At 38.6% G+C, this 22,350-nt stretch overlaps 1 protein-coding gene across 1 annotated transcript in view; it reads left to right on the top strand.

Annotated features, from left to right (window-relative positions):
- LOC105828142 (tyrosine-protein kinase transmembrane receptor Ror) overlaps positions 1 to 22,350 on the top strand; it is a 238,599-nt gene that overhangs the window by 119,849 nt on the left and 96,400 nt on the right. The window lies entirely within an intron of this gene.

Genomic DNA, 22,350 nt, shown 5'->3' with positions numbered 1-22,350 from the left:
ATACATCTTCTATTATTGACCGATATGAAAATAAAAGTTAGCCCGAATGTCTTACCAGGAAATAATCGGATAATTACGGAAGCGAAGTTAATTCGAGGATTCTTTATCGTATTTAACTGTTAATCTATATGCTAAATGAAATAATGAAAGTCTTCAAAGATCGTAAACCTATAAATTTTTCTACCGATTTCTTTCGAGTGACGTAAGTATGAGGATACATTTATGTGAATATAAATTTCTATGCCTTGACAAAAACCGCAGAATGTTAGAAATGAATTTCTCCGCCTTTATGGACTCCGTCTAACTCGGAGTCGTCTGAAAGGGCGGAGAAATTTCTAACATCTTGCGGTTTTCATTAGAGCGCGGAAATTTGCGGAGACGCGCTACTACACGTTGGAATATTCCGACAGAATCGTTAGACGTCAGAGAGACATCCGGGATATCCATTCTGCCCTCTCCAAAAGCCACTGACTTTGTTAACGACTCTCTCGTGACGCTTATTATCACCCGTGGGGCGCGATTCAGTCTCGCTTCAGTCGCGATGCGTTTTTCTCACGGGATCCTCATACGGCTCGGCGTTTTGTCGTCCGCTTCCGCGACGAGAGGAGTTTCTCCGGCAAAAGCAATTCCCGGACTCGGACTCTACAAATACGTGGCTGCATGAAATAGGCGAGGCAGTAACGCAAGTAGCCTTTTGGTATCTTGCAAGTGACAGCTGCGCGCCCCGTCGACACAAGGGACTGAACAGGTTCACCGATCGAACGAACGAACGAACGAGGAATGTCTTTGTGCACAGCACACTAAATGTCTCTCCGAACGCTCGTTTACTTTGCCAATTGTTCAGCGCTGTTAACAGTCGAGTTTACAGCTCCGATCAGACAGCATATTTTTAAAGAATTTAATTTAGAATTCTTGGATTTTTTTTGAGTTTGCAATTAGAGAGATCTTATATTTAAGAAAATACATAACAGATAAAAGAAATAAAAAATTCTTTTATGACAAAAAGGATTAGCTTTTGATTAATAAGTTAATTTTTAGTATTTTTATATAAAGATTTTTATTTGAAAATTGACTTGATAATTAATTTATGATTTAATATTGTCGTATTTGATTAATTTTAATCGCGAAAATGGCAGACTTTCGTAATAAATCAACGTGACTACAGCGAAGATTTTTATCCGGATGTCAGTACTGTACTTCCGTCTGTCAAAGAACGAGCGTTTTTATTTTGATGCGCAAAATAATGACAAGATAATGGCCTTCGCGGGGATCATTAATCTGTTAATGGTGGCCTCGCGGCGGCCCATCCTTGTATCGTCAATCTCTTCCCTTCGCGCGTTTTCCCGCATAAACACGGGGCGAACAAGAGGCGATGGCCCCCTCCCCCGTTTACCCTTCCCAATTTGGATTCGACGTGCGTGACTGAACGGAAACTGCGTAATCTGCGTAATACCCGTAACACACCATTATGTTATTACGTCGGGGTGTTACGTGTCCACCCGCGCGCGGTACTGGCTATAGAGCGGCGCGTATAACGCGGGGCGCTATAGCGCTGCGCGGTGAGAGGCATTAAAAGGCTCTTAACGTGTCTTTAAAGGGGGGGTTTGAGGGATGTCGAATCCGCGGATATCATTCGGCGTACATTTCATCCATAAATATTAACAACGAGAGTCGGCTGTGAAGCTCTGCGAGGGTAGGATGATGCGCCACTCTCGACGTTTACGTCGTGGGATTACGTTCGGGACTTTTCGCGACTTTACTTTTTTTTTTTTTTTTAAATCCATTTCGAAATAGCCCTTTATCTCTCGAGGAGAACGGCTCAAGTGATGTCGACTTATAGCGAGCTATCTGCATTTGTAATGAATACTTAAAGATCCGTTTCCTCTTTATTAGAGAAGAGAAGCTTGCAACAGAAGTATAAGTTAATCATTATTAAAAATTATTACGGGATGCAAATTACTCTTTCTGCAATCAAAATTGCGAATTCGCAGTTTCGAGTGAACATTTTCGGAACTGCGGAGCGATTTTATCTGATGAATTCCCAATTTCGATATCTCTAAGCTTGTACAGGGGTATCCCAAATAACTTCCGGTGAATCAATTCCCATGAGATATCCGCATAACGTTCCGCGAAGCGTAGCCGCCTGTATTGCCACTAATCGATACTCGCGTAGCGCCTTGTTTTAATGAGTGCTGACGTTTACAGCGGCTGAAACACGATCGTCCGGCTCTTAACGGGGATGAATTTACGCGCGGTATAATTTCATGGACTGTTTCTCTGAGCATGCGAACGCGTCTCCGGATAACCGCGGTGGCTATAATGCTCGGCGGGCATCGAACGGATAGAAAGATTTTCTCTCCACGTATGAGAAAGCGCCCACAGAGCGAGTGACCGCTATGCACTGGGTGGCTAAGTTTCAACGGTTGGGTTAAGTTTTACTTTTTCTATTTGAGAAGGAATTGTCAAGGAGAAACCCGTTTATTAAAAAGGAAGAACTTTCGCGAGTTAAATTATGAAAATCTGAATAATTATAATCGCTCTTCGATCGATTTCTGATTAACTTGATAAAAGTTCAAGCTTCAGCTTTATTCGCTAGGTATATTAATATTGAGAATATTGAGACGTTTCGGCAAACTTAACAACTTTCTCCGATACTTTTTGCATAGAAAGAAAGGTTCAAATTCCGTTAAGACTTATTCGTCAATTATATTTTGTGAACGACTGGCGCATCTTTATCACTGTTAACAAAGATTTTGCTTTCAAAAATGAATGTATTTTTCAGCACGTGAAAACTAGCGATATGAAAAACCGCTATTATTTATAACCCACGGGTATCCACGGTCGAAAAATTTATCTGATATGTCTGAGCCACCCTGTGTAGAGGGCCGATGTCGCCGCTATGCAAGTCGGAAAGTTTATGCACCGCGTTGGATTCCCTCGACTACTCCGGTCTTTCCCCTCTTTATAAGCTCACCCGAGCTATACGTATCGCGGCACCAGTATTTTACCGTTCCATCCCATTTTCGTATGTCGCGCTCTCACTCGGAGCGGATCGCGGTGTAACATTAAGAGCGTTGTTTATTGTTACCGCACGTTACATTGTTCGGAACACGAGACTCTTACGGCGCGCCGCGTGTATGCACCGCGTTTTATCTATTCGCACCTTATGCATTTGCATATTAACAACGGTGTGCTTGCGCGAGACGCTTTGTGCAATTGCGCGAATCTCTCATGTAAAATGAACGAAACGAAATGTGTTTCTCGATTCTTCTTTTCGTTATCTCGCGTTGGAGTATATAATTTTAGGAATTCTAATATAATATCAATACGATTTATTCGGCACATGTTAGCTTTGATATTTTTATGGAAAATAGAATAATTTCTGTCTTTAATGTATTCATAATTTTGCTCTTTGAAAAACGGAATGTAGAAGCATTTGTAGGATCGTTCCTTCCCAATGAGAGAAATTATTTTGTATTATACGAGGTTTTTTTTGCGATGTCTTTCAGTAAGTATTAGAAATTTCCTTCTGTTTCATTTTCAGAGTTTGCGATCGATAAAAGGTATGTGAGTTGAAGCCGCGTGTATATATATATATATATATCCACGACATTCGCTTCACAGTCAACATTTTCGCACATGAATTAAGGTTTTTCTAGAATTCTCGAGGAAGGAAAAGAAAATTGCGTCTCGCATTAACTCTTTGGCCTGGCAGAATTTTCCATCAAGATTACACCAGAGAAGGAGAAAGAGAAAGAGAGAGAAGATAAAAATTCGATTTCTCCCAACTACGTTATGCATCCGAAAGTCGGATTCTTTTTTCGTAGTAATATATAATGCAGCTAGATTAAATTCGCTTCGCGCGCATATTCTAGAAATGATCGAGAGTCGAGTGCGCCAGCGGAAAAGTTAATAAATTCGATCGAGAAGTTTATTATAACGCGTATTACTTGTTACACGCACTCTAATATTTCTGTATTAATAAAGGATTTTTTTAGAATATGCTTCAAACTGCATATTTATGACGCATAAAATATTTCAGGTAAAAATGAAAATTTCGGAATGAAAGAAAGGTACGCGCCTCGAACCGTAGTTGGGGAGCATTTATTTCACTTAAGAGGCGCGCTCGTGTGCGTAGAAGACGGCACTCTTCACTCTCGAGACGCAATTATTCCTAATTATTTCAGCACCTCGGGAAGAACGAAAGAAAGGGTAAGCTAGAGAGAACTAGAATTAAATTCGCCCTAAGTACTGCCAGTTAAGATGTGCATGTGTGTGTTAAACTCCGTTTACACTAGCGTGAACATAAATCACTCTTAAACTGCGTACATTTATTATTCACTCCGACTAATATGTTATTTATGAAAAATTCTTTTCTTCTCATTATTGCGTAGCAGTAAAGAACATACCGTATCGAACGTCCATCATGTAGCCTTTTCGTAAAAATTCTGAAAAATATTAAAATGTTAAAAAAAAAAGTTACTATCTCTAAACACGTACACCAACGTAGGACAAGTCGGTACCGAGCTGTTTAAAGAATATTTCTTTAAAATGTGACTGCATCCCGTAATATCGTGCGTTACATGCATCGGCCACGGAAGCGGCGGTCGTAAATTGTTATCAACGTGCATTTACGATTCGCCTGCGAACTGCCGGATCCGGAAATACGTAAAAGCATCGTGAATTATTCGCGGTCGCGCCGCCACGAGGGCTGGTAGAGGCCAACAGTCGATTCGGTGTGAATATACCTAACGCGCGTCGGTTTTTGCACAGTGTGAAGTACAACGGGCGGCTGCGATCGCTTGTAAATGCGCGCCACGTAAAGGGATAGGTTCACTCATTAGGCGGTAACTACGAGTATCCGCTAACCGACTCCGCACCTCGTCGGCAACGGCAAACGTGGCTAGGAAATTCGCGTTGCGAGACGACGTGGCCGGGCGTGGGCCGGGCACGTCCACAATAGAATTACAACTGTCGGCGACTCGTGTACGTCGTCCTCCCTTGGTGTTTATTCTCCGGATACAAAGGGTGGAGAGATAGATAGATAGATAGATAGAGTGAGAAAGTTGCAGCCCCGGGTGTATATTACAGTTAGACCGTGCTCGTCAAAGCGATGCTCGTACGGGATCATTATTACGGACGTACACAAAGTACGATGGCGATGGCGAGAGGTGGAGATGGAAAAACCAGGGAAGCGATATTGTTGTGTTGAAATCGAGATAATTGTAGTCTGGGTATTTGAGCATTAAATATTAACGTGGTATCGAAGATTGCCTCCCAAGTAAAAGCAGATTGTTTATATTTAGGATACAATCACAGACCATTCACATTAAAATCTCATTAATTTTTTATATGAAGTTTATGTGACAGTTTTTGCGGTGTTATATAGTAAATTATTTTTCTGGATGATTTAGAATTATATTAATTAATTTTGCTTTGATGTTTATAATGACTTTAAGAAGATTATTATAATTTTAAGAAGGGAATAAGTTTAGAACGTTCTGCATAATATTGGTAATTATTGATTTATAATAAATCTAATACAATAATCGAATACAATACGAAAAGAAAAGAAGAAAAGAAAGAAAAATATATCGCAGAGCAATAAAGAACACGATGCAAAAGTTAGCCGGTCATTAGGAGCAGAAAGTTCGGCAACACGACTATAGATAAAGACTATAGATAAGATTCATCGCTGGCGTAAATATAGGTAAGTCCGATGCGGAGTTTTCGCGCTAATGAAATCCCGAGATCAGAGGAGGCGGTGCACGTTCTTATCGCCTTTAATGCCGGAAAATTTTGGCCAAAGTTTACGACCGAAGTCAGAAGGAGTCGCGACCTCGGCTCTCGTGGAGATGCGTCTAATTGAAAAAGTAGTTTGCGTTGTCGTTAATGAGCGAGTTGTCTGTCTTCTTCGTCTCTTCTTACGACGAACGGGGAAAGTTCAATAATGCTGACGACGCGAAATGAAACTTTCAATTAAAAACGCAGGAAAGGTATAATTTCGGAGCAACGATGTGAGGCTCCTCTTGAATTACTCGATTTCTCCAGACACATTATCAGAGGGAGGGATGATTAATCAGATTCCATTAAAATTTCACATCGAATGTAGTGTCCGGTTTTGACAGGGACATATTATATCGATATGATGAAAAAATTATAAGAATTTGGCATGATGAAAGATAGATTTTTGAATTTTAGATTTTGCTAGACAAATTTTGTTGGATTTTATTGAAATTGTATTGAAATTGTTTATTTAATCATTTTTATTTTATGTAAAAATATAATACAAAAGCTCCCTCTTTTTTTCTCCTCTCCTCTCTCTGGTTTAAAAATTTTATACTCTATTGTTCACATATAATGAGCAGTAGATATAAAATACCAGTTAAAGTTTATGAATTATTCTCTGCATATTCTCTGCATTCGTGATAATAAATAAAATGTAAACTAGATAACATGACACGTAAGTAACGTATACGTCATTTTTGTATTTTTAATTACGTAAAAATTAAAATGATATAAATAATTTGTTATGTTTTACAATGCTTGTTTGCTTTACAATTCTGCCATCTTCTTTCGGTATTTTTGTTGCATTTATTTGTAAAAGACTAATCTCTCGGATCGATGAATTTTAAACCGTAGCACGTCGCCAGAAATGGACAGACGGGCGAAATGATACATCAGGTGCTGTAAAAATTTACGAGCGGAGGTACGAATTGAAACGATGAATTGCACCACCGTATCGAGCGAATAGCTCTGGGAATTCGACCGGCTAGTTCTTATCTAGGCAGGACGCGGCTTCCTTTCGTAGGATATAGGTCGTAGTGTGTAGAGAATGTATTTGAACTCTTCCTCTCCTCTTCGTCCCCCTCTGCCGACATCTCCGTGTCGGTGGGTCGTCCCTTTATAAAGCCAAGTTGGGATAAGACTCCCTCGGGAAACTCCCGGGTCCAGGGGGATGATGTACTCGCCTCGAAACTGCTGATAGTATCCTGGGAAAAACCGGAGAGGCATTCGTTCCAAATCTATGTAACCTCGTTCGTTCCTGATTCTCTTTTTAACCTCCATTCTCTTTGTTCTCTTTAGTCGTTTCTTCCACGAACTTTCTTCAATTTCTTCTTTTCTGCTTCCTTAATTTTACTTGGATACTTATTCAGGTATTGCGTTTCAGTGCTATTACCATTATTGCTCACTTCAGTTACTGTTAGTTTTATTAGTATTACACTAATAGAACTGAGGATTGTAGGTGGTAAAGAAGTTGTTAATTTTAATTTATCTAAATTTTCTTTGTTCGTTTTAGAATGAGAAACTAAATTAAAAAAGACTTTATTTTCTAACTAAAAGCCGAAATTTATGAAGAAAACATTTTATGAATATTACACAAAGATTCTCGCTTGCTAACATTCTATTCTTTTTAGAGAGAATTAATTTATCTATATCTTAAGTAGCAGATACTAAATAAAAGTCTTAAAAAAGTAACGGAGTTCTAGGGGATACATAAATCGATTATCCTTCCGCTTTCTCGCGCTCCCTTCAATTGACTCCGCCGTCTTTTTTCTTTCTCCCTTTCCGGTTCTCGTACACTTTGCAAGAAAAACTCGCAATATTGGCCTCACTCCGGGAAGAAAGTTTTGGCTCGATAAGACGACAAGTGTTGGATACCGCACGAGTATCTTGAACGTTCGGATACTGATGCAAGGGAATAGTCTGGCAAGTGAAGTTTGACGTATAGCAAAGGGAATACGCAGAATCGATTTCCATTATTTTAAATGCGCGAAAAAATTCCATTGAAAGTTATTAAATCTATTACAAACAGTGAAATATATTTTGTGATTTAATTATTGTATAGTAAGAGGTTGCAAGGTTAACGATCTAATTTGTTTTTAGTATAGAAGAAAAAATAAATTGTGTCTTTGTATTTTAATTAAATTTTAATTCAATTTTATGTAGAAATAATCTATGAAAAGCCTAAATATATATGTATATATTTTGCCGAAACAGTTATATTATAATAATTTATATAATTTAATTACAATTTTTTTATTCGCAAATTTGTGATTAAAAAGAATTGCAATTTATTACAGCAACTTAAAAAGATATGTATAAAAATAAAGCATTTTCTTACTTTTTTGTTAACATTTTAATTATTTCATAAGTTAAAGGCTAAGTTTAAAATAAGGTTTTTGGAGTTTATTATTATTTTACAGTAAATGCAGGAATCAACTACATTTATTTTACATATATTTTACAGTAAATGCAGGAATCAACTACATTTATTCTAATTTTGTTTTAATTAAATTCATTAGTGATTCAAGGAATTGAACGACGTTCCCGATATTACGGTATAATTTACGCCCGTTAATTCAAACTTTACACTTACAAATTTAATTAATTTAATTAATTCAACCAGTTGGAAACACTTTGCTCGCCTTGCATTTTAATTTTTTTTCTGCAAAACGTTTCATCAACCGCTGTAAATGTTTCAATGTTCTTTTTGTTCTCGATACCTTTTTTCGCCTTTTGTCGTGAGTTCAGAATTGAGCAATAAATCGATATCAAACTTATAAACACAAGATTCGCACCCATGTTCTCGCGATTAGTAGTACACTGCTGGTCTCTCTTCATTGGTTTATTTGCTGCTTAAATAGCAAACCGCTACCGGCTCTTATCGCGTCCTTATCGCGACTGCAAGATGCAGTTTCCAGTGAGGTACACATCGTTTAATCGGCTGGAATTGAGGTCACTTGGGGAACTGGCCCCGACGACACGAACATATCGGATTTATACGAAATTAATGGAGTGATGATCGTAGACGAGCGCTATTAAAAGCGGCCGATTAATTCGCCTTTTAATCTCCACGAGATGCTTTGCGATGCCAAGAATATTTGTATTATTATTGGATTACTGGTTTCTCTCTTTCTTTCTTTTTCTGTTTCTTTCTCTCTCGTCCAGCTTGGTGAGCACTTTCAGGCGTGTGTTAAATTAGCCTTCACAAATTAAAATTCGTCAGTTCTGATTTGGAGTTCTTGTTTCATTTTGAAGAGATAAAGAGTTCTCTTGATTAACTTAAATTTTGCGATCACTCTTCTAATATGTGATACTATTTTGCAAATTGTTGAGCCAATTAGCTTTCACTTGTAAGACTTTTTGCTAAAACTCGTCGAGAACTATTCAGAAATGCAGTTAGAACAATTCGGAACTCCCAACTGTTAATCAACAGAACTTTTTCTAAACTACAGAGAACTCTTTATCTCTTGGGGGGATACACGCGACCGACAAACTGACTGACTGACAGATAGACTGACCGACTGACAGACTGACAAACTAACAGACTGATTGAGTGACCGACTGACAGACCGTCAGTTTGCCAATCAGTCAAACTGTCAGTCTGATAGTCAGTAAATCAATAAGTCAGTAAGTAAGTCAGTAAGTCAGTAAATAAGTTGTTAACTCAGTCAGTAAGTAAGCAAGTAGGCAAGCAAGTAGGCAAGTAAGTAAGTAAAACTTTTGGCACACGATACGATTTTTCATGCTAGATCGCATACGAGGCATCTTTATACGTGTCCTGATTGGCTCGGATGATTATGTCACCAATCGTAAGCCAATGAGGATACGTAGTAGAGACGGGTAGAGACGGGTAGAGACGGGGAGAGACGGGGAGAGACTGGGAGAGACGGGGAGAGACTGGGAGAGACCGGGAGAGACGGGGAGAGACGGGAGAGACGGGGAGAGACAAAATACACCTTATGTATAAATTCTATGACTCTTATCAGAAATGAAAAGTAACATTTATGTCACTCAAGCTTTACTCGGAAAATGACATTTGTTGCTGATTGTTTTTTTTTCTGTGGTTTGCTTCGATATTTTCATGAAAAAAAAACTCAACCACAATTTGCACAAAGAACCTGGTATAAAAATTTTATTCATTCTGCACGCATAATACCGCACAGGAGCAGCCTGTACGCCGTATTGAAAATGAAATTTCACACGAGGATGACGAGCACCAGCCGGGAGAACTGCGCGTTCGGCCTTTTGTTTTTACGGGAATTTTATTTTTTTTCCCTGGGATGAAGTGCAGTCCCGTAAAAAAACTGGATAACTCAAAAGTCGACCTTTGCATGAACTGGCGGCAAATCGACGATTGTACAAACCGATTTTCGCGGAGGGCAGCGAATCGATCGATCGGTCAGTCAGTCAGTTTGCCCAACGATGAGCTTCTGGCATTCCCGCGCGATTCCCGAAAATTGCGCCTTCGCTCGTTTTTGCTCCCCGAGGCTCTTTATGGAGGCAATGCAATTTACCGACAACGGTCTGTATACACTGGTAGAAAAAAAGGTACATACGCGTGTATACACACGCGCATACCTCGCCCCAGGACGACACGGCGTTAATTGAATTTTTAGACCCGCGTCATTCGACGTGACTTTTCATAACGCGTGCCATATATCTGCGGGTCATTCCACTTTCGTGGTGGCGACGACGGCGCAAATCGAAAAAGGGGACAGGAAAAGATGAAGACTTTCTGTGTCCGTTTTATTCAATAGACGTCATCGAATTTTTTGCGAATTTGTTTGTGAATACACAGCTCTTCGTATATTTTGTTAGAAACTTTTCCTATAAAATTCGGGCGTTATTAATCGCGGATTATCCTCGAGCTTTCAGCCGTTGAACGAGCGTGATAAGATGCAAATAATGAAATTTGAGACGATCAAGTGGAATTGATGTTGCAATTTCTATGATAACTACCGTAGTGATATGTCTCTTTGGAATATGGAGATTCTCGTGGACAGTAACTTTCAGATGGAATTTGGTCATGGAACTATTATAATTTATAGCCATGTGAAAATGTGCCGAACATAAAGTTGCACTCTGGTGACTATGTCAGTATTGTTCGTTCATTTCGAACATTCAGAACACAAATACGAAATGTATATAATACATTTTTTTAACTTCTTATTCTTTTTACTTTTATTTTTTTCTTCTAACTTTTTAATTCTTTTTATTGCTTTACTAACATTTCATTTTGTTTTAAATATACACAAAAAATAGTTTTGTTGAAGTCTAAAAATTTAGCTAAATACAAATTTGAAAATAATTTTGTCGGATTACTAAAAATAATTAATGTAGGACGCTTAAGCAGTGAAGAGATAATGTGTCAAAAAGTTTTGATACTTAAGTAACTAACTTTGAATCTTATGTAATTATTTTGACAGTCCAACAAAATTATTTTATAACAGCTTATGACAACCGTTTGATTATTTTACTATTTTGTATGTGTGTATATATATATATATATAATTTCAAGTTCATTAAATCGAGAAGGAGTCTAGTTTTAACATTGTCACCGTACTGAATTTAATTAGTCCTGTCGTTAGGATACTGAAGAATCCAATATTCAATGAGCAATGGTATAAATTTAATGAAAACGCCATTACAAATAGCATCGAAAATTAATTAGTCCTTCTCGTTGCCGCGCCTAGAAATCGATGCCGAGGAAAACGCTACGCGCCTCTATCTACATTCACGTCAATCTAGTCCCACCTAGAGAGAGCTTTAGATGCACCTCTAGCGTTCTGGTCGATAATTAAATTTCACCTATATCGGATCTGCCGAATATTAGTCTCGGAGGCATTGCCCGTTGTTCCTCTGGAGAGCCATCACCACGACACAGTGGCGCGCACCACGATCATAAATTCTCAACCGATTGGTATGGAGCGCGCGCGAGAATGGAGATAATAGATAGGGAGAAGGAGAACGAGAGAAGTAATGCCGGAGAGTTAATCTAGATGAACAAGAGAGAAAGAAGGAGGAAGTAAGGAGATGAAGAAAGAAATGGTTATACCTACGTGATATTCTGAAATTGTCGTTATTTAAAACATTTGTTTTTTTTAATTATTAAAAAAAATCTTTAAATCTTTATTAACGTTTTTATTTTCGTTTGCGCACAACTTGAAAACTATCGAAATTCACGCGAAATCTATTCCGAGCCGTTCTAAGAATTAAGATATACGAAACGAATGACGGCAGTTTCACGATACATTGTACGCATAAATTGCAAGGGCGAGATTCCCGTTACAGGGTTCGTTGCGTCGTCCTCGTGCATGTAGTCTCGATAGAGGGGGTACACCTAGCAGTCTTGTGGCGTAGCCTAGGGCATTATATGAATCCCCGAAATTATGGGATCTCGCACCGTATCCGCGGGTTCCCTGCGTTCGTCATAAAGTTCGTCTCCCGCATGTGCCTCGTAAGATATCTGTGACCTCCGTTTCGTTCGGCCGTTATTATTCGTTCCCGATATTATGCGTCGCTCCTCGAAATCCCCCCCTCCCCTTTCTCTACAAAGTATTATGTATACCATGTATAGTAATAATAATAAGCGAGACCCGCAATATCGTCTAAGGGGAAAAGACGAAATGAGAACATAAGGATAGGTAATATAATGCAGGGTGATATAATTTTTCCAGTAATGAAATGCAGTCTGGACTTGGTCCAGTGTAAGAAATGCTGAATATAACTCTGTTTCAGAAGTCCCGGAGACTTTTTGTACGTACATCAAATATATTTTATATTAATTAACTACTAATTCTCGCTCTACATTATGTAATATCCATAGTTTAATATTTTTATTATTTGCCTTTTTCTGTTATGAGAGACAGATGTTTTTTTTTAATATTAAAAACATTTTTTTTTTTATTAAATTGTAAAATAAAAGAGTAACTTTTTACGATATATGGAGCTTAATTTAATAACGGTGACTATGAAATATCAATATTTAAATAGCAATATTTTTATTGAACAAAAATTCTGATAATACATTGGGATAAAATGCGAATCAACTTCAATTCCAAGTAATTATTACATTTTATATTAAAATAATTTTTAAAATTATACATATAAAATGGTAAATAATATTTCCGCAATGCTACAATACATTAATATGATGTAAACATAGCGTTAGATTAACGGCACCGTGTTTGCTTCTAAAACTCTGCTTTTTACAGTAAACCACGTTACACGTAGCATTACATGCACTATTTTATCGCGAGTTGTTTTCCATTAATATCCCATGTCAATTAAACTCCATTTAACCAACCAATCAAATGATTAACAGCGGGGCGCCATTGCAGCGTGCTCGGGGCAGGTGTAGCGTCGAGATTTACAAAGGGAATATCAAGTCCGCCTGTAATTAGCGTGCCGCGAAATTACAAGCGGTTCCACGGTGTAGCGAAAATATGATAATAACGGCGTCTGACAGGCCCGCGCCGACAGACGAACTGCCGTTCGCGCGTGAGCGCAAAGCCGACCCCAACGCAACTCTGGCAGCGCAGATTCACGCGATAATGAACGCGAGCGTAATCCAGCGTTGGCTAATGAGCCTCTCCGGAGGTAGTTTCGAGGAACCGCCGGGTTCGACGCGAATATTCGCGTCATGATATTAAACATGGTAAATGGCCACCTACACCTCAAATGAAGACGAGACTTCAGCTGTAGCACAATCTTTAACGTTAATTTAAACTATTTTAATCGGTTGACATTTTTATTATTTGGAATCTGTCAAATAGAATTTAATTTTTGTTCGGTATTTTGTATTTTTTTATTTTTATCCGCTGAGAAAGAGATTAATGATTTATTCGATCGATCTGCTGCAATAAAAAAAAAAGATATATACAGGCACTAAGCGATGAAGATTTTTTTCGGATGCAGATTGAACGCGATCATTACGAACTTCGAGGGTTTCAATTATTTTAACCTGTCACATGTGACGTTACAATGGAGCAGCCAGGCATTCGCTATAGACAACTTCGCTCACAAACGCTTGGAAGTCTTTTGAGCGTGACCTGTCACTCGAGTCGAGCCCGGCCCGAATAAGCTCCGGGGTATTACTGGGACTTAGGGTGATGAAGGTGTTAAACTTAGCGCCGAGAAACCCGAGAAGAATGTTCCTCTTTCGATCAGCCTCGACAGGAAATGTTATGTGATACGTGCATAAAATCTGAATAATGTTACGACTTATCCTTCTTTGTTTTTACTTATTTTTATTTTGTCTCTGTTAATGAATTACATCATATGATTGTCAATGAAAGAAACCGCGATAAAGGAATGCGTTATTGCATTAGAAATGATTCTACATTTGTTCAAAGTTAAAATTACAAGTTACAGGTAAGTTAACGCGACTTCTCTTTCTTGCTCTTTCTCTCGGCAACTTATTGACTTTTACTATACTTTAGAGCTAATTGTTTCTCTTTGTAAAGAAACAACGCGATTGCTAATGTAACAACTTTTTTTCAATTGAATAGAAAACATGTTGACGAATTGCTAAAGGAGTACTTCATCTATTTTGTCGAATAAAATAGTCTCGAAATAGTAAAAAAAGTTATCTGTCGGACGACAGTGAAAATGTAACTTTTGAAACATCGGTGCAACTTCAAATTTTGTCACGAAACTAGTCTCGCGCGTAGGCAGCAAACAATGAAGCTATCACGATAGCCCGATCGTTATTGGCCGCTAGCGACGTCCAGAATCCAATATTGTGTCGTTAAACGAGCAAGCCGAGGATATATATCGTCGTAGGACAATCGGGATTGATGATCCGCAAATGGCTGCATAGTTTCCTACGTCGGTTCATCGCGAGGAATGACGCTCGTTGTACAGTTACCATGACGGGAAAATCATGATTTGCAGGCAGCATACGTTTGCAACGGTGCGCCCGAGCCGTATCCGCGGCCCAGTTTAATCGAATTACTACGGGGAAACGATTAATCTCATTCAGTGCGTCACGTAGAGAGAGGGGCAGGCAGTACGTCACAGACAGGTATCATCATGAGGACGTGGCCGTTTTATCGTGCCTGTTATAATCACACGTAACGAGCTGGGTGCGTGTACCGCTGCGAAGCCCGCGAAAGTCCGTCCCCGATGGAATCTAATTTTAAATCGCAGCCAAATGGAAACGTATTGACGCGACGACAGTGAATCAAGTTAGCCGATTTGACGTTATTACAAAACGTGCTCGGGTATTTTTCGCACGCTTGAATTAACGCACGTTAATTAACTCGAGCGATATATATGCAGGCACTTTAAATAATTACAGTTATCGGCGGGAAATGTACAAATATTTAAATATTGTTACATTAAGGATATCGAAGGATTATTATTATTTTTTTTTTATTAGAAATACGTACATTAATCCGAAAGCTGTTCCTTTTGGAATGGATATCTATATCAGCGTCATCAACGTGCACATCGCGTTGAAATTATTATGAAACACCGAAGTTCTCATAATTATACTACTGTCGTGCAACTCTTCTTAATTAAACGGGAATTCGATACTCCTATTCCCGTGGCGCTCGAATTCTTGCCGTAATAATTGGGTAAACCGATAAGAAACTTTTTTAATTAGTCGTATCGATCGTTTGCTCGCGCGTATCGAGAATCCCATTATTACGTGAAGATAATTAAGCTTTGAAGACGATGCCTTCTTTTTAAGATAGCCCCGCGCGCTTCGCCAACGTTTCCATGATGTGTCGATCCTCACAGGCGCGGGATTAAGAATTCCGCAGTATCTACCGGGATATCGGGATTGAATTCTCAAGCCCGGCCGTTCGTCTGCGTGGTGGTCTTCTTTGCCGATCAATCCGTCCGTTCCGGAATGAGAGGCGCGTGGGTTTGAGCGTGCGCGTGTGCGAACGTGCGACGTCACGTACGAAAGCGAGCGAAGAGGAATCTCCCTTCTCTCTCTCTTTCTCTTCTCTTTTATTCCCTCCCGATGATCCTGAACAACTCAGCGAGGCAATCAACGTTTCTTCGTCTTGATCTGGGTCTTATCGGCGATTTCGCACCGAACTCCGATGATTAGTCTAAGAAATTACTTTCTCTTTCCACTGCTGTTTTCAGATAAAAAACGTGCGATAAAACTAGCCTTTAGTATTATTTAGTACCTCTTGTTTAAATAGAAAAACATTCAGGAGCTTATTTAAATCTGGACTAATTTAGTCAATGTTACTGCAAGCAATAAAACAATCGATATACATATCGAAATATAACTGCTTTTAATTCCTCAATTGCTCCACTAAAATTATTATATTAAAAAAAAAAAATTATTAAATTGCCTAAATTTCCTGTCTTACATACGAGTTGTTAAAATATCTTGAGAAATGAAACGATATTGAGTTTTAAGATACTTTTAAAAAGGAAGAAATTAAAGTTAATTTGAGATGAACCGAAGGAATGAAATTCAAACCGAGATGTTAACACATACACTTCTTTACGTAGTTTCTTTGGAATGATGTACGAAAGCAAAAGGCATTTAGTTCACAGCTGCGTCGTCTCCCCGAAGGATTTTACACCGACGTGATACGTGACTCCATCGTTCTTCGATAAATGAAACCAAGATACAGTAATGCGACTCATCTGGAGCGACGGTGTGTTCTAGAAAGACAAAGAAGGATAGAAAGAGATGTTGTTGGTTTTTTTTTAATATTTATGAAACCATATTAATTATTAATATTTTGTGTTTAACAATATTTTTATTAGTTTGTTTGGTAAATCAGGATTTTAAAATTATTTAATATACTTTTCAATTTTAACACGTATACTGATGGCAATATAGAAGAAACGCTTAGAATAAAAAAGTTTATTATTTATGTTAGTAATTACATGATTTATCTTAAAAAAAAATCGTAAAAGATTCTTGACATGGATAAATAAAATTTATGTTTTTGAATTGCGATAGTATCAACTTGCCTAATTTCGGTGTACGAATTCTTCTATCATATGTTGATAAAGATCTAGGATGGCCAGGAAAACAGTAGTACGATACAAAAAGAGAGATAGAGAATGAGGGTGAGAGAAAGAGAATCCTTTTCGGACGGGAAATGGCTCGTTATCGCGATCATTACGACCACCGTCATTACGCGGCATTATATCGTTCGAGGCAAATCGATTTTCTCGACGGGCGTGGTTGACGATCGGCGATCGCGATCTCCTCCGCTCCGGGATGTCGATACGATCCCGAGCCTAATGGTCTGTGTACATTCAACCGATGAAATTGCTTCGGGTTCCCTTTATATCTCTCTTTGTTCCCTGTTCGACGAGCGAGTGTTTTTCTTGCTCTTTGTCACCGTATGAAGAATCATGTCGTCGTTCGCATTGTCCTTTAATGAATCTCGTACTTCACGATATCACGCAATCCGCAGTATCCCTTATTGATACAAATGCAATATTTAATTTTAGAAGTATATATTCTAAACACAATATAGAATCAAAATTTTATAAATTGTATAGCTTTTGCTATATAGGTTTTTTATAGGAATAAAATTAATTTAGAGAAATAACTAATATGAGTGCTTTTGCCAACTTATATATCTATAATTTTATTACAATATTTTTTCTGGGTTTTTATTGTTTGTTACTTTTTTTATAAGAAATGTTTTAGTAGACTTTTATTTTTCGTTTCTTTTTCCGTGGGATTGAATTTCTTTCAATCGATCGAGGAAGTGCTTCCAGAACAAACGTTTCAAGAGCGTAAGTTGTAATTCGAGAAAATTACGTCACTCGTTTGTAATTTCCGTAAGAACATCAGGCCGAGACGAGTAAATGCTCCATGGGAAAGGCTCAGTTGGAAAGGTTAACGTCGCAGGGTGATTCAGGCTGTTTACCTTGGGTGCTCCGAGCTTCGCGCGTCGCTATTAAGCCACCCCTCTTGCTTCTTTCAACGGACGGGCATCCGTAGTAAAACTTTTTCACGATTATTTCATGAAATGTCGCGGACACTTACGCCCCGTTAGTCTATCTACTTCACAGCTACGAGTAATACCAGCCCACCCCTAGACGTATACCGGGAGAAAGAAAAAAGGGAGATTGGGAAACACAAACATGGAATACCATTAACGAAGATGTTACGAGTTTAGAGGAATATGCAAGCATGAGGAGTGTGCTATTTTTTTAACGAAAGAAAGGCTAATTTTTTTACATTACGTGCAAAATTACATAATTTTGTTAAGTTATATAATTTATTAAATTGGTGTACAATTATTACAGGAAAGACAAGTTTATACAAAAGATATTCCTGAAATTCTTTGGTATCCTTATTTATTTCCCACAGCAAAGCTATCTTTCTTTCGTTTCGCAATGCAAATTGCAACCGCTAGTAATAGAGAAGATACTACGGATTTCTCTCGAAATTGAAATCGCTGGCAGGACTGCCGATCCTGCTCCGATATCGAATTTCTCTTCGGCTTCACCCGCATGTGCGCGGAAGCTCCGAACTGGAGTGAGTACTTTTTCGAAGACACGCCCGGGTAATGTCGCTTGGTTGTTTACGAGTTACGAGGACTTCAGGTGAAAGCCGGTGATAAAGTTGACAGAAATATCGCGACGGTTTCGAGAACCGATAAAATCTGGGCGCAAATCCAAGACGATGTTCGATCGTGATATGAAAGGATGGAAGGCGGAAGGAAATCGGAGGAAAACTATCCGGAGGTTTTTTTTTTTTTGGCTTAACGTCTTTGGCAAACGGAAAACCTCGTCATCTTGTCACGGTGCGGTTTTTTTACGTGTAGGATTTTTTTATTATAAATGTATTTGCGGTTGAATAATAGATCTGAGATGCAGGGCCCGATAATTGCAGCTCCACCGAAAAGCAGATAGGATATATGTACGTCCCATTGTTCATGTTATCACGTGTAATCCTGCGTTTCCTTTTTCTTGTAACCAGCCGCCGATCTTCTGTGAGCTATTAGATGTCCGTTAAGGGATAAGGCTTATGTGACGTATTAGGGCAGCGCTACCCTCGTAGAACTCTCTCTTCGTTAAAGTTCACTTGAGCGAAAAGGAGATGTCAGAGGTCTTTCGGGAATTGTCCTTTCTTCTCGGCTTTTAATCATCCTCGCATGATCCCCTTTCCGCCGTAACCATCTAACTTTGAAACTTTCGATACTACATGAGCTAGTTCATTACGGCGAGCATATTGAACACGTATTACGCGAACGTGTTTTAATATTACAATGTACTTGTCTTCACAATTTTGACGTTGCGCGTTTACTGCATAATACATTGCTGTAATTATGCTTAAGATACGGCCAATTTTATAATTATAAAATATCTATTTCCATGACGGTAGATATGTACAGGTATGAAGTCATTAATTTTGTAAAAATATATTTCCGGTAGTCACTTGGTATGATTTATAATTATAATAATTATAACAATAAAGTTTGCGTTAAAGTTTAAAAAGATGGATATACTAAAAGTGTCAGTAAAGCATGAACTACTGTTCTCCTTATTGCATTAAGTTCATTAATGAAAAAGTAAATTTCATGTTATATTTATGCCTTTTTAAACGTTAAAGAATACTAAAGGCAGTCTTTCTTCTTTGATTTATGAAGTATTTATATCCATGTGATAAGAATTAGATGGAAATAAAGTAAATGATTAAATACATTCATATAAATAAATGTGATATAAATTATTTGATAAAATAGATCGATAATAATAAAGTAATATTTTTTATGTTCAAAATTTATTTTAAAAATTTGATTAAATATTGAGTTATAGTTCTTTTAAATTTTCTTAATATTAAATATACATTTAACAAAAATTAAACTTTAATTAAACAATTTAATTTTGAAGCTTATTCAAAATTAAACAAAGAATAAAATTTTATTCATTAAAGCTCCGTTAGTTAAGCTATTCAATTTTAAATAATACCGCAATCAAGAGAGGAGAAACTTTTAAAAATTCGATGAAAAAAGATTTTACCTATTACCTCTTGTGTTTTTTTAATCTTTCATTTGTAGATTTTTATCATTTCACTATGCTGTCTCTGATAAATTTTTAATTTCCTGAAGAAGACTATATCGTACAAGAAAATGGATTCTTGATGAACTACATTCGGACTTCGTTCGGGGAAAACGCTTCCGAATTCTCCTGGCAATCTCCGTTCTTATCCGCGATTTTGTCGGCGAATCTTATCGCCAGACGAAAAGGACTCTCGGCGGGTAAAGAGGCTTCCTCATAGAATTTATTATCGCTAGTGATTTTTCACTCCCGAGACGACGCGGCCACGTCGGTTTTCTCCACGCGCGCGGGAGGGTAGGGTGCTCGATATCTCAAATGAAATATTATTGCGCCCTTCGCCGCTCCAAGGAGAAGCAGGAACGGAGTCTGCCGGGCGAGAAATTTCGGTGCGCCGCGGAAAAACTTCAGAGATGCGAAAGACTGTTGCCGGATCTCTGCAGCTGTATCTGATCTCCCTTCCTCGCATTTCGCTCGACGCCATTTCTTTCGCTAAATCTTTCACCGTGGTGCGAATAATATCACTGTATCTCTCACATCCCCGGCGTTTTTCATCGTGCTATTCTCGTATAATAATTGTGCATCTGTAGCTTTGTAGAAATTCACTGGAAATTTGAGGAATCTGCTCTCTGACGAATAGTACAACAGACGGCGATTCAGAATTTTTGTTATGACCACAAAAAAATAAATAACTTGAAATTGAATTTTAGAAGCTCAAAAGACTTATTTGTTTCTTGATTAATCTCAAGTGGATTTTATTCTATTTTAGGCTTAACCGTATTTATCATTTTACGTAATGTTGAAAAGTTAAACATTGCGGGAAATTGGCAGCGAGCCGAATTCTCGCTGAGGAAAAATGGCTTGAGAACTCCTCGGAGAATACGTTCCTGCAGTTCGACGCAATTCCTTACACAGAGCATCCTTGTATTTTATAATTTCCCGAAAATTTATCCCGTGACTCGACCGTGTTTTACAGTTAACGTCGAGCGGGGCGAGACGTTATTCGACATTGCTTTATTCCAGATTCCCCGTCCGTTCGCCGAACGTCAAGAGAAGAGACTTCTGGAGAGAGCAGAGAATTTTTTTCACAGTATACGATGATGGTATATGGTAGACGATAGAAACGCACAAATGATGGCGAGGAAATAAGGGGTACGAGTTTTCCCTCCCTCCGTCGCGACATGAATTTTAATGCGTCGCTGTCTATGCACGTGTCGGAAGAAACTTTCCCCGACTTGTTCTGTCTCGTCTCTCGCATGACTCTAATCCCTTCGCGATAAGGTCGGACCAAAAATGTCTCTTTTGTTAGTACACTGAATGAAATCGCGGTAGGAATATAAGATCATCATCTGCGAATGAGTCTCTATAATACTGAAATTTCTTGACCAAGTTGAAATTAATATTTTTTACAGAAAAGAGCACGAAACACAGGTCGAATTTTCGCGCATGTTTGCAGTGTCTTTATGACTTTTTACAGAGGCAACGTCTAATTAAACGCGTTATTCTTTTCGGAAGCTAAATTGAAGGCTCGCGATGCCAGAACGATTTATCGTTACAAGCCAATGAGCGCTAATGTTCGGCTTTACAAGCCTGATTCATGCGTGCTTAATTATCGGAGCAGCGAGCACGTGTGATAGTAAATATCAAGTACCAATCCACCCGCATTCATTACATACCCGCGCTCGTAAAGAGCATAAGTAATGATACACGGGAATAATAAGGGCACCAATAATTTCTTACGCGGAAATTAATGAGCAGCCGAAGAGCCCGTAATTTTATTGACGCATGTACGTTACGTAATGCCGTGTAAGGGATAATCGTTACTAACGTACGCGAAGCGACCCAAAGGGAAAATAAGAGCGTTCAGCCTTCCATTTCGCAGCGATATATTTTACTTTCTGCGGCCTTATACCCTGCAGCCGCGTAATACCGTACGAAGCTATCCCCGCGTGTTGAGCTATACTTTTCAGAGCCAACGACTTAACTCTCCAGCGCCGGGATAAAGGGCGGCGTGGCTGGGGGAAAAAAAAAAAGAATCGGGACGTTTTAAAGCATTTGAAGGGAGATCGATATAACCAGCTATAAATATTATTATATACGAATTGCTTCCACGGCTTTCTAACACAAACTGCTAATTATTATTGAAGTCAAAGATGATCTTGTAGGAGTTGTTACATTGCTCGATTTTCGTTATGGTTAAAAGTTAAGGGGATTAAATTTCTCTTTTTCTTAATCCTATCGACGCGCTCGCGCGCAGCTTGAAGTATGGCGAGTGAGCCGTGAGTTATCGGGCACTAAATAAAATTGGATAGAAAGTTTCTTCTGTCGGGTGTTCAAGAAGTTTTCGCCTCGAGCACCGGCCGGAGTACGCGAGGTGGATTTCTCGCGAGAAATTCCTCCCCTCCCGCTCTCCTCTCTTCTCTCTATTCTCTCTCACCACTCAAGCGAGACCTTGCATCGTCAAAAAGAACGTTTCCGACGTCATGGATTTTATGAAGCGCTTAGGAGGCGCGCTTCATAAATCCAACGTGAATATTTCCATACGCGAAACGCAGTCGC

The sequence above is a fragment of the Monomorium pharaonis genome, chromosome 1, assembly GCF_013373865.1.
Source record: "Monomorium pharaonis isolate MP-MQ-018 chromosome 1, ASM1337386v2, whole genome shotgun sequence".
Taxonomy (NCBI): domain Eukaryota; kingdom Metazoa; phylum Arthropoda; class Insecta; order Hymenoptera; family Formicidae; genus Monomorium; species Monomorium pharaonis.
This window is presented reverse-complemented; position numbering and strand designations above follow the sequence as displayed.